At 51.5% G+C, this 20,730-nt stretch overlaps 1 protein-coding gene across 2 annotated transcripts in view; it reads right to left on the reverse strand.

Moving 5' to 3' along the window:
* IGSF21 (immunoglobin superfamily member 21) overlaps positions 1 to 20,730 on the reverse strand; it is a 249,547-nt gene that overhangs the window by 82,437 nt on the left and 146,380 nt on the right. The window lies entirely within an intron of this gene.

Below are 20,730 nucleotides of genomic sequence, written 5' to 3' on the forward strand. Positions count from 1 at the left end.
AACTGGGGCCAAGGGCAGTCACCTGTGCCAAGATCTCATATGGATTCAAACAAGCTAAATTGCAATAGTTTCCAATAAGTTCTTCAAGGGAGAGGACCAGAATAGCTAGGGAGCCCAGAGGAGGGGCAGGTTCCATCCTGGGGATAGGGTAATCATGGAGGGCTTCCTGGAGGAAGCAATATGTGAGTTGTCTTCTGAAGGAAGAGTAGGAACCAGCCTGGTAAACGGAGGGAGTGCTTTCTAGGCAGAAGGGACAGCAGGAGCAAAGGGCCTGGGGTGGGAAAGAAGCATCTGTGCTCAGTGAAAGGAGGCTGTGTTCAGAGTGCCTGGGGCAGAGAGGAGGTGAAGAGAGTAGACTCTGAGGAGTGAAATGGGAGCCACATCAGGGAGGGCCTGGTGGGCAAAGGAACTCAACTCCCCCGAAGGCCAAGGAGGTGCAGAGTTTCAAGATCTATTTACAAGCTCCCTCTGGCCTTAGAAGAGATTGAAGGGACTTGTCTGGAGACAGGGGAACCTGGGGAGGCTAGGGAGAACCCAGTCTACTGACACCAGTGATGTAGAGAAGAGGACAGTGTGGGGGACTTGCCTGCCTCTGGCTGCCCTTGAGACAGGCCAGGAGGTGGGTCAGGAAGTCCCCGTTTCACATAGGAATACGAAGGAGGCCCGGAGAAGGCAGGGGCTCTCAGGAGGTGGTAATAAAGCCCGCACTGGAAGACAAAGGCTGCTCAGGTGCCCAGCTGTTCACAGCTGATTAAAAGCCGGACCCAAGTGTGCCCTAAGCCCGCCTGCCGCCTGTCCGCATCCCCCTCCCCACGGCTGCGCTGCCTGCCGCTAATGAAAGTGTTACTCCACAAAGCAGCAAGGTATGTGTTGTCACTCTTTCAATTATTTATCTGTTTACCCGGCTGCAGTTTTCCGCTTGTCTCAGCAACTCTATTACAGAGTTGCAGCCTCTTGCCGCTCAGCTGGGCTCCTCGCTAACAGCCTGCAACAGGGAGGCCTACCACTTCCTGGAGAAATGGAATTAACTCCCTGTGGCTCTGTGTGCTGGAGGCAGGAGAGGGGGCTGGGGCTGGGGCTTCTCCAAGGAGGTTGGGGGAGGGGGGAAATGCTGGGATGGGGTTTCTCCAAGGAGGTTGGGGGAGGGGGGAGATGCCAAAAGGTGCTTCCCCAGCCCAGCAAAGGGGGCCCTGGAGCTCAGGTCTGCCACCTTCTTGGGAGGACTGGCCCCCGGGGCAGCTGGCCTCCTTTGGGCACATCGGGACCCCAGCTGACTTGGACCACATCTGTCTGGCCAAGGTGGTAGTGCTGCTGGTTTAGGGAACACAGATTCAGTGCAATCCTGCCAGCATTTATTGAGTGCCAGCTGTGTGCCAGCCACGAGCTACAAGAGTATGGCTCACCCTCCCCAAACCACAAGCTCATAAGAGTAGGAGACCTCTATTAGTACCGGGGTCCCCGGGAAGCCCCGGCTGGTGAGGGTTAGAGTGATGATAACACATTCACCAGCTCCAGGACCCTGAGAGGGATCAGCGGTGGGACTTCCCACTACACGGTGTCTCCTCGCTGAGCTCACACCTCTGTGTCTCCAGCAGGCTCACCCACCGCTCATACACTTCACTTGTTCCCTCTCTGAGGGCTTTGCGCTTTTCTGACTGTGCGTGGGTGCAGTCAGAAGGCAAGACATCTCATCCTCTGGTCCTCTCACATTGCCTCTCACCCGCTTCCCAAACAGGGGATGATGAGAATGGAGGAAGAGTGAGGAAGAGGAGCAAAGTACCTTTAAACCAGGCCCCTGAACTGGGGGACAGTTTTGCCCCCTCCTGCTCCTGGGGACATTTGACAATGTCAGGAGCCAGTTTTGGTTGTCACAACTCAGGGGCAAGACGTGGTCCTCGTATCTACCAGGTAAAGGCCAGGGATGCTATAACCATCCTACGAGGCACAGGACAAGCCCCCAAAGAATTATCTGGCCCCAAATGTCAACAATACCAAGGTTGAGAAATCTGCTTGAAGCACATCTCTTTGTATAGAGCGGAATAGACAATAATCTCCCATTTTGCAGATGAAGAAACTGAGGCTTGGAGAGGCAAAGTGATTCATCTGAGGTCCCACAATGGGCTCTTGGCAGAGCTCTGGCTCCCAGACCAGGGTTCACATCCCACCCACTAGGCTGAAAAGGGCTGAGGATGAACTAAGTGCCTCTCAGGCCCTCTCTCTCTACACTTAGCGGCTGCCTCATTAGGAGGCAGGATGCCAGAAGCCCAGCGGAGGTTTGAGTAATTTTCCCCTAAAGTCCTAAAAGTGGAAGGCATCCTGCCTGTTTGACTTGCAGCCTCGCCTCCCTTCAGGTACTGCTTTTTTATCTCCTCCTAAAATGCGGCAGCCCTTATCGTCCCAATTTCAAATTTCACTCCATTTTTTTTTTTTATTATACAAAGGAGGAAAAAAAATCTGTCAGTAAAACTGTCTCCTCAAATTTATTCTCCGGGACTGAGGTTTTTATTAGTGGGAAAATACACCCACACCCCACACGTACTCACACATACCCACACACCCCAGATAAAGCACCGAAGAATTATCTGAATCGTAAATCGCTGTTTCAGGCCCAGGGACAGGGGAATTTCAAGGACGCACCTAGTTTTACTTTGGTTTTATTTACATCTTTTTCTCTGGGGCCCACCTCTGGCTGCTGTGGTTAAACTGGCCTCGGGCAGCCGGAGACAAGCACTGATCTCCTTCCAATCAAGGCATCCACTGTCCCAGCTCCCTGCAGCTGGCCCTCAGACCTCCCTCAGCCTCAGGGAAGGTAAAGGAAAGTAACAGACTCCAAATTCACTCTCAGGCCCCAGGCCAGTGGGCAAGTGGCTATTTGCAAGGAGGTTATTCTGTAGTTCTTGGAGGTTTGAACCCCTCACGACAGAGGCTGGGAGGGGGTGGGGGTAATCACAGGCTGTGGGCAGAGGGCACGGTGTAAGCCTGAGAAGATGCTGGAAGACACCTTCCCTTTAGTTCTAGAAACATGTCGTCAGGCCTAAGACACGCAGGCACAGTTCTAGGCCCCATGGGAGAGGAAGAAATGAATTTCCGACACCGTTGCAGCCCATCACGAGCTTATTCACAGTCTGGTGGGGGAGATAACACCACTCACAGTTAAGTGAGAGGCCAAAGTCTGGGAGATCATGGCTGTAGCAACAGGTATTTGCCAAGTGTCATCTGAGGCTCACGGAGGAGCCAAGAATTCCTTTGGAGGGAGGGGTGATCACAGGAGTCTTCCTGGAGGAGATGGGCCCTTTTCAGGGGGTATCTAGTCTCAGGCTGCTTCTCCCTGCCTATGGGAGGCTTTTGAGCAAGAAGCAATACTGATTTCCCATACCCCAGTCGAATTCTTGATTTTTGGTTACTACTTTGTGCTTTTGAGCAAGCTATTTCACCTTTCTAAGCCTCAGTTTCCTCATCTGTAAAATGGGGACAACTCAACCCATCTTCTTGGGAGGATTAAATGAGACAAGGCTTGGAAAGATCGCCCAGTGTGTGGTCAATGCTCAGTGGAGACAGCTATTTTTATGAATACTAACACTTCTCTGAACCACCTCTTTTTCTGTGTCCCTTCTCACTCTTCAGGGCTGGAGAGCAGAGCATCTCTTGCTGAAAAGCCAGAGGATGCAAAAAATCAGTAAATGAAAGAAGGGGGTCCATTTCTGGGGAGGGAGGCGGGTGGGAGGAGCCAGAAGCCAGTGTGGGCAACTGAGAACTGGAGGGCTGGGGGTTGTGTGTGGGGAAAGCAGAGGCCCAGGAACTTGCTGAATTATTATATTATTATATCAGCCCAAAGAGGCAGCTCGAGAAGGCTCAGATCAAGGACGTGGTGGCAGGCTAGTCTCGGGGGCTCCAAGACAGCCCCCCGGTGCCCATAGTGGGTTGGGACCAGGAGATCAGGGCAGACAGAGAATGCCAAAGCTAGCGGGGGCAGTCAAGGTGCTGTTGGAGAGCCAAAGATGTGTGGGTTTTCCCTTCCCCAGAGGGAGATGTGCTTGTGTGTTCATTCACTCATTCATTCATTCAACAGATTTTCAGTGAATCAATAAACAGGGCTTGAATGTGAGCTACTTCTAGAACATAAGCTCTAGGAGGGCAGGGTCTTTATCTGCCCTGTTCATGCTCTGCCCCCAGAGTTGGGCACGTGGTTCTTACTCAGTAAATATTTGTTAGAGTGAGTTGAATCCTTACCACATTCCAGGCTCTGGGGGCACCATAAGGAACAAGAGAAGCCGTTCCTGCTGCTCTACAACACAGACCTGCCCCCAGAACAGCCTGCTGCACCCACGCCCCAGTTTGATGGGGCTTCCCAGTAGGACCAGGCCCAGGGGGAAGGTGGAGGGACCATCCGTGCAGGGACGCTCCAGAAGGAACCAGCATGGATCTGAGGTACTTTTTCTCAGAGGTCATTCTGAGACAGGCTGGGACCTGGGACCCTTTGCTGCAGTGCTTGCACCTGGACAAATTTCTCCTCAAGCAACCAAATACAAAGAAACTATATGGGACTAAAAATAACTGAATGCATGCACAGTTGGGGCAAATTCTGGACCAAAAGATACAAAAAGACCAAAAAAAAAAAACCCTATCTACCACTTCTGAAGAGCCCAGAGCAAAAACTGGGTGTCGGGAGCAAAAGCAGGGTACTGTGCATGCCCCCTGCACACAGAACACCACAAAGGGACTGGGGCAGAACACCTAAGCCACCTATCTGGACACACCCCTACCCTCACCCCATCTAAGGAACCAGCTCGCCACCCCCCTTCCCCCGCTCGGAAAGCGAGCAAGGGAACCTCTTACTTGTTCTCGCTCCCCCCTGCTACAGCAGGGGCCCCAGTAAAGCCTTGCCGGAATTTCTTGTCTGGCCTCTAGTCAATTTCTATTTATTGGGAAGGTCAAGAACCCTGGTCAGTATCAACTCCCCGGACTGTTCAGCTACACTGGATGGAGACCTGGGTTCTAAATCTCTCTGCACATCTCCCTTCTCCAGGCCTCAGTTGCCCTAAATGCTCAATGAAGAGATGTGGGGCAGGGTGACCTCTGAGGGCCATTTCTACCCCGAATGCCCAAATGTTCTGATTCTAGAACAGCTGGCCCTAGAGGCCACACCTATTCACGCTCTGTTTGCCCAGCCAAGGCTCAACAGCTGCCCACGGGTCTCAAGCCTGCCCGACCGTGCCCCAGGGCGCCGGCTGTCCCCGACCAGCAAATCTGGCTTCAGCCAGGCTGGGTTGATTTTCAAGTGGAGCCACCAAAGCGTGGCAAATGGACTGAGTCCAGCCAGCAGCGTGACAGCCTGCAGGGCCGACCGGGGTTTTCCATTTGAAAAACAAATAAGTCTCCAACTCTAGCCTCCTCCCAATGTCCCTGGGTGCCCTCATCCGGAAGAGAAAAAAAAGAAGGGGGGAAAAATCAGCTCCCCCACCCCCCCAACCTCCTTCTCTTTGTGTTCCACAAAACCAATTACAGGTTGGAAATAGCTGTAATAAAAGTGATATCCCACTTATGGGCCAATCCCGCCACGGCTGGAAAGTGTAATAGTGGCAGAGAGTGAAAACTGCTGGTGTATTTTGCTGGAGCTGTTTAAATTGCCTGCCTACATCATCCCAACTCCTCTCCAGCCGGGAAGGAATTTGCTCTCCTGGAAATGGAACAGTTGAGGTTTCTGTGGCTGGGCAGTGAGAGGGAGAGTTTGCAAGGAGGGTTTTTAATGAACTGATTAGACATGGAGGAGTGATGGCGCCCTGGCTCCAGAGTCAGGCCAGCCCAGGTTCAAATCCCAGCACCGGCAGGTTCCAGGCGGCTCCCAGGCTATTAAAATGGGCAGCTTCCCTGGTGGCGCAGTGGTTGAGAGTCTGCCTGCCAATGCAGGGGACACGGGTTCGAGCCCTGGTCTGGGAGGATCCCACATGCCGCGGAGCGGCTGGGCCCGTGAGCCACAATTACTGAGCCTGCGTGTCTGGAGCCTGTGCTCCGCAACAAGAGAGGCCGCGATGGTGAGAGGCCCGCGCACGGCGATGAGGAGTGGCCCCCACTTGCCACAACTGGAGAAAGCCCTCGCACAGAGACGAAGACCCAACACAGCCATAAATTAAAAATAAATAAATAAATAAATAAATAAAATGGGCAAGAGCGGGCTTCCCTGGTGGCGCAGTGGTTAAGAATCTGCCTGCCAATGCAGGGGACACGGGTTCGAGCCCTGGTCTGGGAAGATCCCACATGCCGCGGAGCAACTAAGCCCGTGCGCCACAACTACTGAGCCTGCACTCTAGAGCCCACGAGCCACAACTACTGAGCCCGTGAGCCACAGCTACTGAGCCCGTGCGCCTAGAGCCCACGCTCCGCAACAAGAGAAGCCACCACAATGAGAAGCCCGCGCACTGCAACGAAGAGTAGCCCTCGCTTGCCACAACTAGAGAAAGCCCGCGCCCAGCAATAAAGACCCAACTCAGCCATAAATAAATAAATAAATTAATAAATAAATTAATTAATTTTTAAAAATGGGCAAGAGCCGTGGCTGCCTTATAGAGTTGTAGTTGCAGGGAAAGGGACACTGAAAGTGATGAACGGTGGCTGGAATGCTGGGCCAAGTGTGAGGAGGCTCGGTTCCTCCTCGGGGGCTGTCACTTCCTGGCTCTGTGTTCTCAAGCAAGTCACTGATAGTCTTGGAGTCTCAGTTTCCTCATCTGTAAAGTGTTCTTCGGACCTATGCCCCAGAGTTGTTAGCAATACTTTTTAAAAACCCAAATATATGTGAAAGCTTCTTGTAAAATGTGATAAGCATATCTAAAAACTTCTGCCATGCAATCGTCACCTAGAAGTCTCTTCCCCACCTCACTCAACCCCGAGTGCCTAGCATGGGATTAGCACATAGTCTGTCCTTATAATGTATGTTTGTGTAGTGAATCAACAAGTCAGTGAAGGAAGGAATGTTCTAAAGTCTACTTAGATGTGTCTCTATCTAACCACTCAGAAATTATGCTGAGAAAGCTGCCTCCGAGGCCCAGTGCAAAAGATCAACTAGTGTTAGAGAAAGGCTTAGATCAAGTCACCCTCAGCATAGGGCTCAAGCCATTTGTGCATTCAAGCATTCGCGTACTGATTGAGTTCCTTTCATGAGCTGTGTTCAATTCCGGGAGGACAGCCATGGACACAGCAGATGAGACGGTGAAGAAACATAATCATCTCACTTAAATGTCTGCAATGGGTGTCTTCCAGCTCCTCCAGCAGAACCTGAAGCCCAGGAGGGCTGCGACTTTGTTTTGTTCAGTGTTGTATCCCCCACTCCTAGGACAGAGCCGGCTACAGAGGGGGCTCTCAGTCAATATTTTTATAGAAATGAACATGTCTTCTATAGATGCAAAAACTGAAGCCACTGAAGGGCTGCCACTCACCCAGGCTGCCCAGTCTGTCAGTGGAGGAGTGAAGATTTGAACGTGGGTCTGATTCTGAGGTCCAGAGTGGAAGTGGCCCAGGCAGTAGGGATGATGAAGTATTGGGTTGGGGCAAGGAAGGGAGCAGGTATTCTAGGCAGGGGGAAACCAGGGCGGGGTGCAGGGCACCTGTTCAGAGAGGAGCAAGGAGAATAAAAGTGGAGAGGAAGAGGGGACAGAGCTGCAGCCTCCCCCTGGCTTACTGTGTAGCAGGAGGGGCACAGGGTTCCTGCCTTCCTTGTTGCCATGGTGACCCTGGACCACTCTTCCTCTAGAATCCCTGCCCACCTGTTCTCCACCCTGAGTCTGCTCCTGCATCTCCTGGGCCTGGGAGCTGGGCCAGGGGAGCAGTCACAGAGAGGAGAGGGCAGGCTCCCCTGGAGCCTGGGGGAGGAGGATGCCGGATTCCCAGGGATAGCAGGGAGGGGTGGGAATCCTCAAGTCAGGTGCCACTCACCACTCCATCTCCCTTGTGAGTCCTGGCTTCTGGCAGGGCTGGGCTCGGGGTAATTGGCTTCCCCTCGTGTGTGTGTGTGGGAGATCCGGTTTTTAACAGGGACAGCTGGTGTCATAAATTGCTTGTCTCATCTGGTTACCGCGCAAAGGTAGACAGCAGCTCAGGGATGAGGTGTGGGGCGGCCCGGGGGCCCGGGGGCTGGTAAGAATGGCAGGCAGAGGCGCGGCGGCTGGCTTTGTGGGCACACACATGGGCAGAGCCTATGCAAGTGTGAGGAGGTGTGTGTGCAACGGGAGTGAACACAAGGGGGTCCCAGGGGCTGCCGGCGGCCAGCTCATGTGGATGAGCATGAGTGCAGATAAGAAAGCCTGTGTTCAGGGGGTGTGGGGATGGGCATCTGTCAGCAGGGGCGAGTGGACAAGTCTACATGCCTCTAGGCTGCATATAAGGATGCGTGTGTGTGTGTGTGTGTAAAGCAAAGTGATGGTGAGAATATTTAGTGTCGTTCTAGATGTTTGGGGAAGAACGTGAGGGTTTGTGGGTGTATAAGAAAGATTGTGTGTGTGCACAATCAAGGTTGTATGTCAGCTGTGGATTCATGGTGTGTGTGCACGTGTGTGTGTGTGAATGATGCCTGTACTCACGGAGTAAGCCCAGTTTACACACCCTGTTCCCCGCTCTGGGCCGGGGGATAGGGGGCATCAGCTGGGGTGGGTGTGTGGGGGGCATGTGTCTGAGAAATGCCAGGCTGGGAGACACCATCACGCCAACGCTGTCCTCTTGCCATTGTCCCCCCCCCTGGGCAGGCTCCCACCAGTCAAATGCAAAACCACGGTCAGGACCCAACCACCTGAGCCCCCAAACTCCGCCAGACACAGGATGCTCTGAGACCTCCCTCGCCATCTCCTGTGTACCCTCCAAAAGCCATGCTGCAGGGGCTGGCGGGCAAGAAGCAGGGGAGACTGGAAGGACCTGGGTAGATGCTAGACACTCAGACTTCTGTGCACAGCAGAATCACCTAGCCAGGTGGGAGTAGGGTTTGAAAATGTCAGTTTCCCTGGAAGCCCATCCCAGAGGTTCAAATGCAGTCTGGATGGGTGGAGTCCGGATTTGGGATTTTTAACAAGCCGCATGGAGTCAGTTGAATGCAGGGGTTGGGGACCACAATGGGGAGACACTGCCCTAACTCCCATGGACCCTCCCCCAACCAAGGCCTCTGCGCGGCTTTCCCAGGTGCCATACCCTTGGCGCCTGAGAGGCCCGGCCACTCAGCGCAGGAGGGACCCTTGACTGTCTCATCTAGAACCTGCACGTGATAGAAGGCCAAACCAAGGCCTTCTGTGAGGGCAGAGACAGGCCCAGGGCCACACAGGAAGCAGGTGACAGGGCTGGGAGCCAGATCCTTGGCTCCGAAGCACCTCCTCTTTGCACCACACCCCACTGACGCTTGGGACCCCAGAAACCAAGGTTCACCATCAAGTGCTGTACAGACGCGGCACCGGGGATGTTCTGGTCCATCCTCTGCCTTTGGGTCAGGGTGGTCACACCCCAATCCCTGCTGTCTCTTCCCTGCCTCCTGATAATGATCCCCAGTACTAGAGATGGGCCCCATGGTCATGTAGTCCCCCCCAAAGACAGGGCTCTCCCCAGTATGGCTAAAGCTCTCCCCTGCCATGTTCTGGAAGCAGTGGGGCAGGGAGGCAGGAGGAAGGAGGAACTTTTTCAACCATCTTATGTCTCCCTGACATACCTGCCCTCAGCCTTCATTCCTCGAACCCAAGTGACTACACTTCTCATTCATTCATTCATTCATTCACTTTGTTCATTCGTTCAGCACCTCCTGGCGGCCAGGCCTGTGGACAGAGGGTGCATCAGACAAGGTCCTGGCCATCAAGGAACTCCTAGAAAGGGCAGGGTAGGGGAATCACAGAAAGAAACATCAGCAGCACGTGCTTGCCTGCCACGGGCTGCCCGGCGTGGAACGGAAGTGGCACAGGGCAGACAAATAGAGAGCTCTGCCAGGGAGAGCTCAGGCAGTACCCACAGAAGAGGGTACACTGAGCTGTGCCTTGGAGGAGGGAGAGGAGTCTGCAGGGCAGACAAGAGGACGCAGGAGGGCACTCCAGACACAGAGGATGCCAGACAAAAGTAAGAGAAAAGGCCAGGCATGGGTGAAAAGTGATGGGGAGTTTCAAGGTGGATTTTGCGGGATGCTCTGTGGGATGCTGGGATGCGGAGTGTGGCCGTGGAGCTGGACCCCGTGTGAAGGGTCTGGGTTTGGTCAGAATGCTAGGTTCAAATCTAATGCAAGATCTTGGGCAAGTCACTTCACATCTCCCTGCCTCAGTTTTCTCATCTATAAAATGGGGATAACAGTAGTACCACCTCATAGGTGGCTGCAGGATGATTTTTGTTCTTCCACGTAAGTTGCTTAGAAAGGAGCCTGGAATACAGTAAAGGCTCTATAATTGTGTGCTATTTTATTAGTTCTAAAATGCTCAGCACGGTAGATATTACGTAGTAGATATTATTATTGATATTAATTTGTCAGAGGGAGATGGGGAGCCACTGAAGGCTTCAAGCAGGGGAGTGACGGCTCCCACCGGGGTCAAAAAGGTCCCTTTGTCTGCAGTGTGGACAACACAGCTAGGGGCAAGCAGGTCTGGATTGGGAAGAGGCCTTTGGAACAGAGAGAAGAGACCACTTTTCCAGCCCCCTTTTCAGGGCTGTGACTTGATTTTTGGATCCCCCAAGCTGGCTGGGCAGGTGTGGGTGTGGGTGGGGGCGTGGCTGAGACTTGTCTGATCCCAGCATCTGCGTGTCTGTGTGCAATCCCCTGCCTGTGACACCCCAAACAGCGTCCCGCAGTGCCGTGCTCAGCGCTCGGTCCCCATGCCACCCCCTGGGCTGCCTGTCAGCGAGCACACCTGTGTGGACAGGTTGCGTCCAGCAAGGGCTCATCCTTGGGACGGATGCCCAGTTTGTGCCAGTCTGGTTGACTGACACAGTCAGGAGGGGCTGCCCGTAGTGTGGAGGGACCTCGCTGTGCCAATCTGCAGGCCCTCCACACTCGGCAGGCGCTGCAGATGACCGGGCTTCTGTCAGTGTGATTGGGCGCTGGCAGACCAGTGGACTTGACCCAACAGCCGCCTGCGCCAGGCTGCCCACCTGCTACCCAGGGGGCGGGGCGCGCCAGCGAACACTGCTAGGCTGGCACATCCTGCCCACTGTAATTAGCACACGGCGTGCGGGCAGCCGGCCCAGTGGAGCCTGTCTGTCTGTCCGTCTGCAGCTGCCCCGGTCAGCCCCAGCAGCCTGCTGGAGAGAAAGAGTAAGAGCCTGGGCCCCCTCTTGGCTCAGCCACTAAGTGGCAGTGGATGCTGGGAAATTTGCATTCTCTCTCTGAGCCTCAGTTTTCGTATCTGTTAAATGGGGCGGAGATGGCTACCTTTAAATTCACTTCCTGCTATTTTGTGCAGGTGGTGTTAGCAACAGGCAAACTCCGAGTAGCATAATTCTGCGATCTGAGGGGTGACACTAAGCTTATCCAGCCCTGCTCATGTATTTCTTCCTTCAACAAAGATTCACTGTGTCTCTACTATGTGCCAGAGACTGTTTCAGGTGCAGGGGATAAAGTCATGAACAAGCCAAAGACCCTCTTCTCCTGGAGACCTCATTCTAGTGGGAGGAGACAGATAATAAACCAAATTAAGGAATATGGAAGAAACACATCAGATCAGGACAAGTGTCCTACAGACAATGAAAACAGAGTGATGGATGGAGGAGGTGGGGACCACAGCAGATTAGGCGGCCAGGGGAAGCCCGTTTCTGGAGCTTAAATTTTGTATTTAAGCTGAAATCCCAGTGAGGAGGTGGGGTCAGGCTGCTTGGAAAGAATCAAGTTGCTTTCTGCCAGCTCCTTATGGAGTCATGTTTGTTCAACGCTTCTGGCTTCTCATTTAGTCCCAGCAACACCCCTGTGGGCAGTGCTGTCTGCATTTTGCAGATGGGGACACAGAATCACAGAGTGATTGCATTTGCCTACGTGCCCACAGTCCAGATTCAGCTCGGGGAATACAATCCTTTTTCTACTGCGTCTTCACAACTGACTTCTACTTTCCTGAAAACCAGCCTTAATGTTTGTCAAAGACTGTGTGACCTTGCACTTGTCGCCCCCCACTACCCCAGCTTGGTCTTACCAGCATCATATTTTATTCCCCCAACATTTAACTATGAACATTTTCAAACATAGAGAAAAGTGCGAAGAATGTTAAAGCAAACATCCATATTCCTACTACCTACCTTCTGCAATGAACTTGACCATGTTTGCTTTATCATATAGTTCTCTCCCTCTATCCATCCATCCACTTGTATTTATTTGGTGCATTTCAGAGTAAGTTGCAGACACCAGTACACTTTACTCCTACATGCTTCAGCATGCATATCATTAATCAGAGTTACACTTATTTCTAATTCTCTTTTGGTAAAATTTACATAAAATGAAATGCACAAATCATAAGTGCACTACTCAATGAGTTTTGGCAAATGCATCTGCCTGTGTAACCCAAACCTCTCTCACGATATAGGACATCACCATCACTCCAGAAAGATCCTCTGCCCTGCCCAGTCAATCCTTGCCCCCAAAGGCAACAATTATTCTGATTTTTCTCACACCATTTTCTGCCTGTTTTAGAATTTCATATAAGTGGAATCATACAGTTGGTAGTTTTTAGTGAAGGCTCTTCTCTCCCAGCATAATTTTTTTGGGATCCACCCTTGCTGTTGTGTGTGCCCTTAGCTCATTCCTTTTTATCGCTGAGTAGCATTCTATTGGAAGACGAGACCAGTTTGTTCAGCTGTTCTCTTGTTAATAGACACCTGGATAGTTTCTGGTTGGGCTCTACTATGTATATAGCTGCTAAGAACATTTTCATACATGGTTTTTTAATGGATGAATGTTTTTATTTCTCTTGCTACTGCTTTGTTTGCCAAACAGCCAGTTCATTTCAACAAATGTTTTCTGAGCACCTACTATGTGTCAGACCCTGTGCTAGACATGGAGGTGAGTGATCCCAGCTCAGACTGGGGTCTTGGGCTCTGAAGGCTCCAAGGAGGCACAGAAAGTCAGGAGTGCCTGCTAGGAAACAAGCGATCTGCATGTCACCGTGTTTTATCCTCACAATAGCTCAGTGGGATGCTCATTGCGACCCCGGTTTTCAGAGGAGGCAACCGAGGCCAGAGTGTTGAAGTGACCTGTCCTAGACAAGTGGCAGAGCTGGGCTTCAAACTAAGGGTGACTCCAAACCATGCTCTTTCCTTGTCCTGCATGATGCAGAAGCAGCAACCCAGGGAGGCTGGTGATCTGCTCAAGGTCACATAGGCAGTGCAGTGACGAGAACACAGGCTCCTGTTCTCCCAGTGCAGGGCTCTTTCCCGACACCATGCTGGCTTCATCTTGGGAATCTTAACAGATAAGGTCTCGGTGTTTGTTGAACCAGCATTCCCTCCTAGAAATAAGGCTGGGAGAGCTGTGTTATACAAAAGCCTGGGTTATCTGTGTGTATCTGTGTCCCAGTGCATGAGCCCATCAGACTAAACTTGTCCCCTGTGCTTGCTAATCTAGGACCACAGAGTGACAGGCCCCAGAAACCAGGCAGAAGCCTCAGTGTGAGCCTCTGGCAGATAGTGAGAAGTGGTGGGACCAGTGTTGAGATGGATAAGCTATGTGGGTCCGAAGTCATTTAATTAAAAAAATAAAACCCCCAGTGTATATCAAATTAATACAATCTTCAGGGTGAATTTGGCCCCAGACAATGGTCTTGTGGGCCCAACATTAAGCAAATGAAGAAGGTGATGACAATTGTTGGAAGGATAATTGTTGTGTAGAGGATTAAAGATGGCGCCACATTCTTTGACACTCCCACATTGAGAGACAGGGGTTTATGCTCTCTCCTTCTGAACGGGGCATGTTCTGTGACCGCTTTGACCATCGAGATACGCCAAAGTGCTAAAGCGTACCAGTTTCCATGCCCAAGCCTTAGGAGGCTGGAGACGGCCACTCCCTCTGTCCATGGTGCTGGACAGACCACGTGGAGAATGAGAGGGACCCAAAGCCCAGCCTTGCCTGCACATGAGTGAAGCTCCCTTGACCCCTGCAGACCAGACCAGCCGCCAAACTGAACATGACCCAGTGACCCCTGGTGATGCCATTCAAAGCATCAGAATCACCCAGCCTAGCCCTGTCTGAATTCCAGACCCACACAATCATGTGATGTAATAAAATAGCTGGTGTTTTAAGAGGCTGCATTTCGGTGTGATTTGTATGCAGCAATAACCACAGCTGCATGCTTCTCCTCTTGTCAAGGAGGAATTCCATCTCAGCCCCCACCTGCACACACAGGAAATGCCAGTGCCACCTCCATCACATCGTGAGAGCCTCTACTTGATTGGAGCAACGTTTGGGTGTGCAGGGGAAGAGGCTGTATCAGGTGGGGTCCAGCAGGAAACAGAAGCCCATGCAAAGAGGGTAAATGAGGAGGGTTCAACACCAGGTTTATTTACAAAGGTGTGAACAGAGCTGAGGGATCCCAGCAAGGCATGGGTGGTGGCACCTGGGGCAGGGGCCAGTGGGAGCTGCTAGTTTTTTAAGGAGCAAAGGGAAAGGGGCAAAGGAGTGGGAGTTTTACCTGCACCTGAGAGAGTGGCAGATGAAGGAAAACGCCACCCAACAAAAACTTAGGTAGAGGGACACAGGGAACCAGGAGGGAAGAGCTGGAGAATAAATACACTGTCCTCTCAATTTCACCTGTCTACCCCCATCTCCTGCAGGTGCCTTCCACTAGCCAAATACAACTGGGAGTCAGCCGGCAAGAAAACCCATTGATGCTACTAGGTCAGGTCAGCTTTCAGGCACAAAGGATGGAGAAGGTAAGAGTGGGTCTAGGGGGTGGGAGAAGATGTCCAGTGGACCAGGAATCCAGGGAGCCAAACTTGAGTGGCTACCTAGCTCGGCAAATTTCCATTAAACCCTGTTCCTTGTCTGGTTGACCCATAGCTGCATAAAGCGAGGTCCCGCCCTCCACCCCACCACTGCTCTCCCATCAGACAGTTCAGATGAGTTTGTGGGAAACAGCGGCGTCAGAGAGGCTCCCATTCAACTGTCATGTTTCTTCCCACAGCTGCCTCATGTCTGATCACCAAGATGCAGCTGGTGGGGGAGAGAGAGCTGAGCCCGTCTCTGCTTCCTCATCACCACCAGGCGCCGTGAAATGGGGGTGCAGGGGAGCTGAGAAAGGAAGGCTGGTCCTCCACCCCCTTGCCCTGTGGAGTAGGTCCCGCCTGAGACAGGTCCTCCTGGGAAGCTTGGAACTTGGAGACTCTGAGCCCCAGCATAGAGCCCTGGGTCCTGATTTCTCCCTATAACTCTGCTCCCAGGGCAGTTCTCCAAGAAAGAGCATGAGAGGGGCCTCTGACTGACCCCAGGGCTCGCTCCGCAGCCTGCCATCCATGCAGTCATACGGGGCCCTGTGCTGAGAAGGTCTCACTCTTGGTTTAATGCTTTGCTGTTGCCATCTTGAAATTTGTAATCATTTTCCAAGGAAGGACCCCATATTTTCATTTTGCACCGGGCCACACAAGTTAGGTAGCCAATCCTATTTCCAAGCAAGCAAGAGGTCTCTGGGACTGATTCCTTTGTCCTGATCAAGACCCAGCGAACTTTCTCTGATTGTAAATATTTTAGGATTTGCAGGCCATACAGCCTCTGTTGCAACTAACCAGCCCTGCTGTTACAGTGTAAAAGCAGCCATAGACAATCTGTAAACAAATGAAAGGACATAGCTGTGTTCCAATAAAAGTCTGTAAAAAAAAAAAGATGGTGGGCTGGACCTGACCTATGAGCTATAGGTAGCCAACCCCTGGTCTAGATTGTAAGCCCCTCCTCTCCGTGTCTGCCTGTCTGATTCTGGCTCATTCTTGATGACTCAGCTCAAAAGCTTTTCCTAGCATCTCCAGGGAGAGCTCAGCTGCTCCTCTTCTGCCCTCACCCACACCACACCTGTACACGTTTATTTATTGAGCCTGAGCTAAAAGGCAAGTTTTGTGCTGAGCACAGGGGCTACAGTGGTGAGCAAGAAGGCATGGTTACAGCCTTCATGGAGCTTTGTGGTACACACCCAGGTGGGAGTCCTAGGCTAAAACCTACAGAAGGGCAGGGCTGGGATCGTTTTGTTCAATACCATTTTTCCCCAATCCTAGTGTAATAATGTGGTGACAAAATACACAAAGGCAAGGTCTTATGCTTACAACTTTTTTTTTTCTAGTTGGGCCACTTGAGCCCCTGAATCGTCTTTGAGGTGGACCTGGTAGGTGTCTTTGACAGAGAGGTTGAGCAACTTGCTCCAAGACACACAGCAACAGACTAATGACAGAGCTAGATTCAAACTCCCAGGCTGGGCCCATTTCAACCATGCCCAGGAATTAGCACTAAGCCCTGATATCCTAACAGAGCCAGGAGGGATGCCATGGGCAGCTGGAGTCATGGGTCCCAATGAGGGGTGTGTAGATGTTCTCACTCTACACTGGCTCAGTGGGGGAGGGGTGGCTGGTTTATTTCCTCTGGGGGAGAGAACATTGAAAAGTCTGGTGCTGGTGCCTATCACAAGGAAACTGTTCAATAAAAATCACCCAATGTATTTAAAAAACATCTTTACCTGGCTTTGAACGAACACTTGGGGTTATTATAACGAAAAAAAAAGCCCCATTTGCTTTTCATTATAGATCTGGTTGTATTTTGTTTTCTTGTCCCCAGAGAGTGAGGATTTCACTGGCAGGGTGACTAAAAAAAGAAAAAAAGAAAACAGTGGGCTTTGGAGTCCAACAATTTTGGGTCCAAATCCCAGCTGGACCACTGACTGAGAGGCTGAGACCGTGTATTAACTTCTCTGAGCCTCAGTCTTCTCATCTGTAAAGTGGGTATATTGCTGCCTCCTTCCCAAGGTTGTGGCAAGGATGAAATGATGATGTTGCCAATAGTTACTACTCTGTGTTAAGCACCTTCATAAGACACGTGGCCCCTGCTCTCAGGGAGCATGCGTTGTACTAAGAGACATCAATCGTGCACAAATAAATAGAAAATCAAAAGAGAAAGATGATTTCAAGTGATCATTGCTATGAAGCAAACGAACCAGAAAGTGAGGGGCTGGAGAGGGACCTGGGGATTCAGTAAAAGGCCAGAGGAGGCTTCTCTAAAACCCATATGAGGACGGACCTAGAGATTGTCACACTGAGTGAAGTAAGTCAGACAGAGAAAGACAAATACCACATGATATCGCTTACACGTGGAACCGAAAAAAATGATACAAATGAACTTATTTACAAAATAGAAATAGAGTCACAGATGTAGAAAACAAACTTATGGCTACCAGTGGGTAAGGTGGGGGAGGGATAAATTGGAAGATTGGGATTGACGTACACACACTACTTTATATAAAATAGATGACTAATAAGGACCTACTGCATAGCACAGGGAACTCTATTCATTACTCTGTAATGGCCTATATGGGAAAAGGATATTAAAAAGAGTGAATATATGTATATGGATAACTGATTCACTTTGCTGTACACCTGAAACGAATGCAACATTGTAAATCAACTATACTCCAACAAAAATTAAAAAAAAAAAAAACCCAAATGATAAAGCACCAGCCTTGGAAAGGCGTTTTCCAGGAGGAAGAGGTCAGAGCAACTGCAAAGGCCCTGAGATGGTATGGAGCTTGTTATGTGAGAGAAGAGAAAGGCAGCTGATGTGGCAGAAGTGGAGTGAGCAAGGTGGAGAGTTGTGGGCCCTCAATCCAGAGAGCTACCTGGAGCCAGATCACACAAGGTCTTAAAAGCTGGTGCAACGAGGTTGAATTGCTGCAAAGGGAAGGCGTTGTTGGGTCTTAAGCAGGGGAATTCTCTGACTTGATTTACCTGTTTAAAAGATCCCTCTGCCTGCTGGTGGAGAAGGGATTGTAGGGCCCTATGGGGGCAGGAAGACCTGGCCAGAGGCTCCTCAGTCATGGAGGGAGACAGCGGTTCCCACTGGGGCATGAAGTAGATAGAGGCTTGGCCCCTGATCTATTTCCTCCTGCATATCCCTGCCATCGGAGGAGTTTTAATGCACGTCTAAAGGTCAAATGGGGAAGATTCTAAAGGATTTTCAGACCTTGGGCAACTTTGAATTAAAATGCCTCTTTTGTCCAGTGGGCAAGGCTGTGAAAGGCTTGGGAAGCCCCCTTCCCCCACTGCCCCTGAGCAGCCAGGCCCCCGGCAAGAAACAGGGGACGTGCTTAGTCCACCAGAGATCCAGTTCCTTCCGAATCACTCATTTCAAAGCCAGAAAATGCAAGAAGGGGCTGTCATGGTCTTATAGGCAGTGAGTCAGCAGCATCAATGTAACACTGACACGATAGCAGTAATGACCACAGTGATGATAAGAGTGTGTCCTGAGAGCTTCCTCGGTGCCAGACATTGTACTAAGTGCCTTATATGTGTCTTCTCACCAGATCCTCCCAACTACCTTATGAAGTAGGGCTCTTACTATTCCCACCTTACAGATGAGGAAACTGAGGCCATGAGAGGTAAATCGACTGGTCCAAGGTCACACGACCAGGAAGCGGCAGAGCCAGGCTTGGAACCCAGTTGTAACACCAGTCATGTTGCCGCACCTCTCACTGGGGGCCTTTGAGTACATTCATCAGCCATCTCCCCTCCGAGCCTTGCCCCTCCAGCCTCTCAAGAAGCCCTCCTCCATTGCAGCGACTCACCGAGTGAGAGCCGACCAGGAGCCAGCATGGTCTTGGAGTTTCCCAGACCTGATCTCCTTGAAACCTCTCCACATCTGTGAGCAAGGATACAGCAATCTTTGTGTAAGTCAGAGAGGTTGTGGCCACCTAGCTGAGAAGTGGCACAAGTGGGTTTGAGCCAAAGACTGCCCGGTCCCTCCACCATCCTGCTCCTTCTAGAGACCAGACCAGCCATTATTGCCCCTGGTTGGTCATTCCCCACCTCCCACAGTGCCTGGGGGCACCGTGACTCCCTTTGAGCCTCAGGAAGGGGGTCTGGTGGAGGAGGAAAGTGGACAGAAGCTTTTCTATGTAAGGTGGCCAACTGTCTGGGTTTGCTTGGGATTGAGGGGCTTACCAGAATGCAGGACTTTTGGTTTTTGCACCTGGATAGTCGCAAGCAAATCACAAGTTGGTCTTCCTAAGTGGAGGCCTTGGATGTGGGACATACAGTGCTAAAACTGGGAAAGTCCTGGGCAAGTAGGGATGAGTTGGTCACCTTAACTCTATGTCACCCATGAAACAGATTGAGGTTATAGGGTGACAGAGTCCATCAGTGTCAAGATATAGCACTTTTTAACTGTGAGAGATACTCAGAGATGGACTGGGTATCTAGCTATAGTGGGTAGTGAGCTCCCCATCATCAGAAGCATGTAAGCAACAGTTAGACGACACTTGGTGGAGAGCCACTGAAAGTCCATCCTCTGTCCCTAACTCTATGAGGTGAGGCAGAGGAAAGGTCTCTCTGAGCTCAGCTGGGTTGTTAAGACCCCTTCTCACCATATTTTAGCTCCTCTTGGGCCTGCTGTCTGAGGTGCACTCCATCCCTGCTTTCCTCTACACCCCACTGGTCCACTAAGTGAGGCCTGAAGATTACTTGCACGGTTAGGTAAATATTACAGCAGTCAAAAGTGCAGCTTTGATGGGGGAGAAAAATACGTAATTTACAGAAATACCGGTGCATCAAACTACACGTGGCCTGCGAGTGAGTAGCAGTGACTGACAGCTTCAGTGGCGCTGGTTCGGGTAGTTTTTTTCTTTTTGAAATCTCTGATAGACACCAGTAGGAAGGAGCCTGAGATTCCCTCTCTGGTGGTGGGGACTGCCTGGAGGGCAGGAAGCCTGTTGTCACTGAGCCTGGCCTGTTTCTAGGGCGGCTATGGTCATGGTCAGAAATCTGGTCTCTGGTCAGTGGTGAGCACCGAGCAACCTGAAGGGGGGCCTGGTTCAGGCTCTCTCCCTGGGGAAGAGGGCCTGCCTCTGCAGACCACCTACTGGGAGCCAGCTGTGTGCTAACGTGCCTCTATCTGAGTTATGGTACACAGGGCGCCCTCCGGCACGCAGCTGCCCCGAGAGGGATGAAGTAGAGGCCACGTGTTGGCAGAACCTTGGGGGATGTGAGTCATCCAGGGTGGGCCCCCCCCACCCCCAGTCCTCTGCCCATTCTTCCTAGAATATCTGGGGCTGGAGAAGAAATAATTATGAGAGACTGAGCCAAGTGAACGGGATGGATATCTCAGCATTGTTTTCTCTCTTGTTTGAATTGAAGTCTTCAAAGAGCCACTTCCCTGAGCTTTGGAGGTGAGGGGAGAGAGGGGGTTTGGAATCTCTTAATTTTGGTTCCCTGCAGGGCTGGCAATTCAGCCACCAGGAATGCTCCGAGCTCAAAGAGGTGGGAAATGAAGCTGCCAGCAGCCAGCACCAGGGCAAAGACGCGGTCTGGCTCAGCCTGGGAGCGGGTCCTTGAGGAGGAGACGCATGAGGATGGAGGATGGGGGCTGATGCTGCAAGAAGGATCCCTCTGGAAGGTGTGTGGCAGGAGTTCAGAGAGCCAGAAGCATGCTTCTGAAATGCTGGAAAGCCTCTTGGTTTATGTTGAGGGGAACTGAGCTCCAGAGAGGGGAAGGGACTTGCCTAAGGTCACTTGCAAATTACAGTTGCTAAGTCCGTGGCTGTCTTTGCCTTCTTGGAAGCCTCT

The sequence above is a fragment of the Balaenoptera borealis genome (genome assembly GCF_965194805.1).
Source record: "Balaenoptera borealis genome assembly, chromosome: 1".
NCBI classification, from domain to species: Eukaryota; Metazoa; Chordata; class Mammalia; order Artiodactyla; family Balaenopteridae; genus Balaenoptera; species Balaenoptera borealis.